The sequence below is a fragment of the Lemur catta genome, chromosome 5, assembly GCF_020740605.2.
Source record: "Lemur catta isolate mLemCat1 chromosome 5, mLemCat1.pri, whole genome shotgun sequence".
NCBI classification, from domain to species: domain Eukaryota; kingdom Metazoa; phylum Chordata; class Mammalia; order Primates; family Lemuridae; genus Lemur; species Lemur catta.
In genome coordinates this window covers 3,344,535-3,351,935 of record NC_059132.1, presented here as the reverse complement: position 1 = coordinate 3,351,935, position 7,401 = coordinate 3,344,535, and the positions used below count along the sequence as shown (strand labels likewise).

Below are 7,401 nucleotides of genomic sequence, written 5' to 3'. Positions count from 1 at the left end.
ATCCGACCTGTTCCATGTGCCCCAGTGTCCACGTGCCCCGGTGCCAGCCGGGCTGTGAGGGGCCTGTGCCTCCTCCCCCACCCCGCATATGGCCCCACAGCCCTGCTGCCCGCTGTGCTCCTCTTCCCTCCGCGTACACGCGGGACAGTCTTTCTGCGAGGCCAGCTTCGCTGTGGAGAGGCTGTGCTCAGGAGATTCCCCACCCTTTCCCGGCTGCTGTTTTTCAGCTGGTCTCTCTTCCCCCCTGGATGGAGCCCCTCCCGTCCCTCACCACGGCCAGCCTGTGCTTTTGCTCCTGGGATTGATTTGCAGCCTCCCCACAAGTCAGCACGGAGCCCAGTGAACATCTACGGCTCCACCAGTTGACCGGATGCCTGTGTTTTGAAAGGTCGCGTCTTTCTGGGGTAACTCACACTTATTCCTACAGAGGGGCCTGGGGTACACAAAGACCTTCACTGGCACTGCGTTAGGTGACCGCTCCACCACACGCCGGGGACTAGACTGACTTGTGTGGCCCTCTGGTCAGGCAGAGACTCCAAAAGCCCTAAAGGAACACAGTCCTGGCTCTGTCCCCAGCTGCCCTCCTGCGGGCACATTCAGCCCCAGCACAGAGGAGCAAGCTTCCCTGGGGCCGGTGCTCCCAGTATCACAGCCTGGCTGTGGGTGCCCGCCCAGGCCGGGTGGGACAAGCCTCTGCCTCCTCAGCTGCCGTCGTGCCAGCTTCAGCGGGCAGAAAGGGGAAGGAAGGCTGGCGCAGCTGTGACCGCCGGCTCCAAGGCAGCCGTGCTGACGGCCACTTCCAGAGTTCCTAAGACTCTGCTCTTCTCCTGACACCACCCACCCCACCCCCAACACCCCGGACACTCGAATCCATGGTACCGAAGACAATCCGCGCAGGCTGGAGAGCTTGTGAGGTGAGGGCCACAGCATTCTGGAACTTTCTCATTGTCCAGATCAGCACCTTTGCCCTGGTGTGAGAGGACAAAAATAAACCCCATGCAGAGCGCCCCCTGGCACCTACCTTGGACTGTTCTGGACCCGCCACTGCCCTGCACCCTGCAGTTGGGCACTGGGCCCAGCTGGGAAGACAGGGCCCAAGGCCGGGTCTGTCCGGCATTTTCTTCTCAGTCCTGGGGCTCCTGCTATGTCAGGGGGACGTGCATGGGTGAAGCTGGGCTCTGCACAAGCCGCAGGGCACCTGCCAGGTAAGGACGCGCATTTTTAGAGTGATAGAGGAGGCAGTGAAAGGGGCCGGGATTGCTGCTCCTAGAGACAACCAAGGCAAGGATTGGCCTCCATGCTTGAGGCCGTGTTTGGGAACGGCTGTAGTCTGAGACGGTGCAGGGAAGCAGGCAGAAGAGGACGACAGGTACGTGTGTGCGGGTGCCCACCGAATACCAGCCTGTCAAAGAAAAAGCAGCGCTCACCGAGGTCAGGTTCTGCTCTAAATACTCGTATGGAGTCAGTCATTCCATCCTTAAAGTGAGTGTATGGGTTGGGAATTGACATCTTTTCTGTTTTACAGATGAAGAAGGCAAGTCCGGGAGGGGTGAAGGAACTTTCCAGAGCAGTGCCAGAGCTAGCGGGCAGAAGAGCCAGCCTTTGAACAGAGGCAGCCCAGCCCCTGCTGCTTGTCCCGCCGGAACCACGGTGTGACGTGCCATGGCGCCTCCAGGCAGTGTAGTTGCGTAGTTTTTGAAAACCCTCAAACCTCGTCCCTTGCACATGTGTTCATCGAGCAAACCCTCCCCAGACCCCAGCAGCCACGCCGGAGAGTGACCAGGCTTGGAGAGGAAAGCACACCGCGGCTTGTCCCCAACTCCAGACAGGCTGGGGAGCCGTTTAGATGACCATGAATCAGGGTTCCTTTGAGTGGATCAACTGGAGTTGTTTAGCAATCCTCGACAAACTCACCATTGCCGCTCCCAGCCCATAGGAGAAGGCCTTGTATTTGCTGCGCGGTGAGGCTGAGCGAGCCGGTGCCTCCCAGACAGGCGGACACGATTCCTGCCCCAGGGAGGGGTCAGTTATCAGCCAGATGCCACTGCTGCTCAGCAGCGGTGACTCCCTGCTCCCTTGGAATCATCTCATTTCAGATCTTCCTCTGATGGAATCTCTAGAATTTCAGTTAAAATAAAAATGCTGCCCACGAGCAAAAGCGGAATTACTTCCTTGACTTTGTGGTAAGCACATCTTTATCTTTCCCCTGGGGGTCTGTACCCGAGGGAGTTTGCAGCCCTGACATCCGCTCCCTGTGGCCTGGGACCTCCCAGAGGGACACTCCCCAGCCCTGCCCTGGTGACCAGAAGGGTCCTGCAGGCTCAGTTCAGGTGGGGTCCTGGGCTCACGTAGGGTCCTGGGCTCGGGTGGGGTCCTGGGCTCAGGTGGGGTCCTGAACATACCAACACAGGAGCCAGCAGGTCCAGTCACCCAGTTGGAGTTTTCTCAACCCCTCTCCAGTCTTCGCACTTCAAGGAATGGCCTGTCTGACTCCGGTGGGCAAGACAGATCATTTTCGTTTCTGATGCAGCTCACAGTGGGGTGGAGTAATGTATACTAAGCAGTCACTGTTTCTCTTCAAACACCATAAAAGTATATAAAATAAGAAGTAAAGGCGTTTTCATTTGTTTTTGGTGCTTGGCCCAACCCCACACGTGACCGCACTTTGGCAAGGCACATTCAAGGAAAAAAACTTCTTTAATTCCTCATTCAATTACTGATCAAATGTCAATTCTCTGTGCCTGAGAATTCTTCAAACTAATGGCATGGTCATTTTAAGTAACATTTTATACACCAAAATCCCAGGACAACAAAACAATTAAAATGACCCTCAGGGTCCGTAGAAAAGATTTGCCCACATTAGTGAGCGCGTTTCTGAAGTGACAGCTTAACTAGAGATTACTCGTGTTATTTTACATTATTTTAAAAAACACTGCCGATAACGCGTGGACAACCAGCTTGTTGCAGAAGGTGGCTCTTGACTGGTTCTACCAGTCTGGACCCAGCTCATGCTACGAGCCAGCAGCGGGTTACTTGCTGCAGTTCCAGAGACGCCTGAGTCACTTTCTGGCCGGGAGGCACTCTGGGTCCGCAGGAAGCCAGGCGCATATACAATGAAGTAAGTGCCCCATACAGGGCTGTACACAAAAGGCACTGCGGAGGGAAGTGCTCAACCGCACACCACACAGCGGGGGTGGGAGGGTGGCGGGGACTGGTGGGCAGGGGAGCCGGAGGGAAACCAGATTCTTCCCAGAAGAGGTGATTCATCATGGGGTTGAGGGCGAAGCCAAGTCGGCAAGGTAGACTGCAACCCATCAAACCAGAAACCCGAGACGGGCTGAGTGCTAGAGACAGCATTGCTGGTCTGGGTTTCTGGTTCTCGTTAGTGCTTTACAATTTCTGAGACATACAAGGCCCTGAAAGAGATGTTTCTCTTTGCATTCGTTCTTAAGGGCCAAGCAAAATGCCATCCCGGTTTTTCCATTTAAGATCGTCCTGGTATCCCCTCCTCTATTGTAGAGAAACCTGCGAAATATCCTGAGGCTCAAAACTAGATCCGAGTCTTCTATGTGGGCCCTTTTCAAACTCCAACACCAATACACCCCGAGGCCGGCCCCCGGCCTTTGTGGGTTCTGTCTGCATCTTCAGGGCACCGTGCACGGCTAATGCACAGTCTGCTAGTGCTGCACACAGCCTCGTTCCAGCTCCTCCCTGACTTTGTAGTTGCTTCTCGTTTAAAGGAGGCAAGGAAGGGCAACAAGTGTGTATTTGGGTGTGGGTCTGTGCGATGTGCAAACAACAGACTTTATCTGCATGTCCACATCCAGTAAGTACAAACCCTGTCAGGCCCCTGAGAAAGATGGGCCAGGGTTCTGCCAAGCCGGGCAGGGCACACAACTCAAGGCAGAGCCTAAAAAGGATCGGCTTGGTGAGTAAAGCACGATACAATATGCAACTTCAAAAACGTTTTCATTTAGATACAAAGCCCATCCGAGACCCCACAAATAAGACCTTGCCTGCTGTAGAGTGTTGTGACAGTCAGGGCCTATTTTTTACTTTAGTTCCTATAACTTTCTCTGGGGACCCGAGCTGATCTCTGCAAACCAGTAGATTAATAAATAGAGCAGCGGAAAGGGAGTCCACAGGGTCATGAGACCCAGGCTCGCATGCCTCTCCTTTCCTCCTAACTGCTTCCAGATGTGGGTGTTGGCGCAGGATCAGCTCAGTGACAAAAACGAACGAAAGTCCTTTCTCCCCAGCTAACAGCAGGTGGCTACTGGTGCCGGCAGAAGGCCTGTTTGTGTTTTCGTTTCAGAGGACTCACGTGGCTACAAGCATTTGCCCGTGTTGAGTGTTTACTTGGCGTAGGCCATGGAGCTGGTGACGGCACAGCGTAAGAACCTCCGTGCAAAATGTGTCTTGAAAAGGAAGGTTGTGGAAAATTGCATACTATAACAGTAGTCCTAAACAATGAGGAAAGACAGGGGCTGGATGTTGGGTGCAAACATAGCATCAACCAAGGAAATGGTACCGTGAAGTCCTCGGCTCAGAGCCCTGTCCCCACCCTTGGTGAAATGCTTGCTTCTTTATAGTTCCGGAGGGGAGAGGCGAGAGGAGCTTGCTCTTGACTTCAGGTGCTTACAGACCAAGATGGGTCACACACCCATGAAACAAACAAGAGGAGTGACCGGCCCCAGAGGGGGTTTGCCAGGGCAGGAAGGCATCTTGGCAATCAGGCATGTTGGAGCACTTGTTAAGGCCAGTCGGGCCTGCGTCAAGTAGAGGAAAGAGGTGCCCTTAGGAAACGCTAGGCTCTGGCACGGTTCACGTGGCCGGTCTCCATGTGTGGGGAGCTCCACCTGGAGCTCAGACCTCGGCTGTGTACCTGAGCCCAGGCCTCTCGCATTCTGCTTCCATCCTTGCCTAACTTTTGGGAAAGTCTCCTGCTGATTTCCATTTGCTGACCAACCTCCTTGCCACAACCACAGGGGACATCAGCTCTGAATTTTTAAACCTGACAACATATAAATTAGTTCGACATAAATGTGGCCTTTTCTAGCAGGCAGAGAGGGAGTAAGTATACCTGTCCAGTGGGTATCATTGACTACCTTGGAGCCAACCATAGCATTCAGCTGGTGTGGATGGGATAAGAAGGAATTTCCTGCTCTCTAGAACACAAGGAGCACTTGTGGATTTCCAGGAAAATCCTGCAACTAGGAATGCTCTGAAATCTCACCGAGAATCTTTGCCTTCAAAAGAAAGATCCAGTCTCAGTTGATTTTGACTTGTTGGTGACCAGAGCTTATTTCCCTGAGTCATTTGTAGGAGTTAATTTTGGGGACTTGAACAGAAAGCTCCAAAGGGTGTGAGAAGAGAAGGAGAGCAGGTGGTTGGCAAGGGCTACTTTGGGGCAGCAAGAAAGGCTGAGTCTGTCTGCTGGTGACTGGGTCTGGCCTGTCTGTGACAGAGCCAGAGTCCGAAGGGACCACCCTGCTCTCTTGCCCCTGCTGCTGACTCTGTGTCCTTCCCTGGTCTTGGACAGGAAACGCCTGCTGAGGCAAGCCATGCTGTTGCCATTCACCCATCCCACAGGCCCAGAGCCTGGGCCACCTGGTGTGCACACCTTTGCAGGTGACCTGCTCCCACATAATCCTGATTCGTAATAATACATGGAAAGACATCTCAGAGCATGGCTTCCTGAGCATTCATGTCTCCGGGGCCAGTACGTGGGAGTCTGTTAGCCCCTTTAGGGGTAGAGGGGTTCCTGGGGGTGTACGAAATGAGCTCCAAGGAAGCTTGAGAGAGGTCTCCTTTCCTAGTAAGTTCAACACCCAGTGAACATTTATTAATGTGTCAGCTGTGGATATTGCATCATCAGGCAAACATGGAGGTAAACACAGAAGATGTAGAAGATTCTTTGTGTTTTCCAGACGTGCATCATTGTCTGGGAGGGCCAAGAAAAGGCAAGACATCAAGTTCAAGACTGAGAAACATGCATCTCTATGGCCAAGTTGACTAAAATCTTTTCAGTTCTCGGAACCCAGCCTGCCTTTCTCACCTCCAGGCCTATGAACACACTGTCCCTGCTGTCTGGCTTCCCCATGCACATTAGGTTTTAGTTTAGTCCACACGCTCTCCAGGAAGCCTTCCTTGATGCCCTTAGCCTGGGAGGGCCCTTCCTATGGGCTTTCACTGGCCCCTATTTTTCTACCACCATAGCGTCTACCAGTGACATGTCTGTCTTCCCTATGGGACTGCAGGCTTGGTGAGGGCAGGGGAAACACCTGCCTTCCTCACCGCCCCATTCCCGGCATTCATTTATTTATTGATTAACTGCCCAGTGTGAGCCGGTCAAAGCATAACAGGGAAAGGTCGTTGTGAAACTGCATTAGTCAGGGGAGGCATCTTGCAGGAGGTGCATTTTGAGATTGTCTTTGAGGAAGTTTGAAAAGGAAGACAATGAGAGGCACGAAATCTGGGGGCCTTATGCTACCCCCCTTCCCCATGAGATGTCTGGGCTTCCATAGGAATCAAATCTGGGAACCATTAATGGGAGGAAGGGTGTGCACATTCATGGAGCTCCCACCACATGCCAGGACAGTTTGCCAGATGCCAACCGCATTAGTACTTGCCATTCACCCTGAGCTGGCTGTAGGCCAGGCCACTTCTTGGGCTGTCTCATTTGATCTTTCCAACAACTCTGCTGAGTAGAAATGGTCATCTTCATTTTTACTGACAAGTACTGAGCCTCGGAGAGGGTGGGATTTGGCAAAAGGGCATAGCGACTAAGCCAAGAGTCATAGCCAGGGCTGTCTGGCTCAAAATCAGTGATCTTCAAAAATTTTGCTCAAAAACCTCCTCAAAGAACTGAACTTCTTGCACATTTTAAAGTTGATATATAAAGATTTTTATCGTATATTTAAATAACTGCAAAAGATGACAGAGTATTATATTTTGAATATGAGCATTACATTATATTTTTGTCAAGATATTGGAACTGCAGATTTAGTTCATGCAGTTTATAGAGAGCTCTGCTGTATCTCAACTCCACCCCTTACCTGCCCTGTGCAAGTTACTTACCCTCCTGTTGTCAATGTTCTCTACAAATAGGGAGTCATAATAGTACCTGCCTACAAGGCTATTGAGAGGATTAGATGAGTTAATTCATGGAAACTCCTTAGCATAAGAACAGGCCACACGGCTGCGTAAGTGTTTGCAACTATCACACACTCTAATTGCAAAGCCAGTCCTCACTGTCAACATTGGCCAAAGCAGACTTACTTTTGGTAGGAAAAGCATGACTTCATTTTTTAGTTCAAATAAACATATCACTACCTGCCTTCCCGACAGCCATCTGTCTTACCGATTCTCATTCTAGGAGAGGTAGGTAAGTCTCTGAGT

General features: G+C 52.0%; 1 long non-coding RNA gene across 1 annotated transcript; it reads left to right on the top strand.

Annotated features, from left to right (window-relative positions):
* The first annotated feature begins 715 nt into the window (after positions 1–715).
* LOC123638849 lies at positions 716–2,436 on the top strand. Its single transcript, XR_006735492.1, has 3 exons — positions 716–914; positions 1,526–2,183; positions 2,385–2,436. It is a non-coding gene; the product is annotated as an uncharacterized LOC123638849 (long non-coding RNA).
* The last annotated feature ends 4,965 nt before the right edge of the window (positions 2,437–7,401 follow it).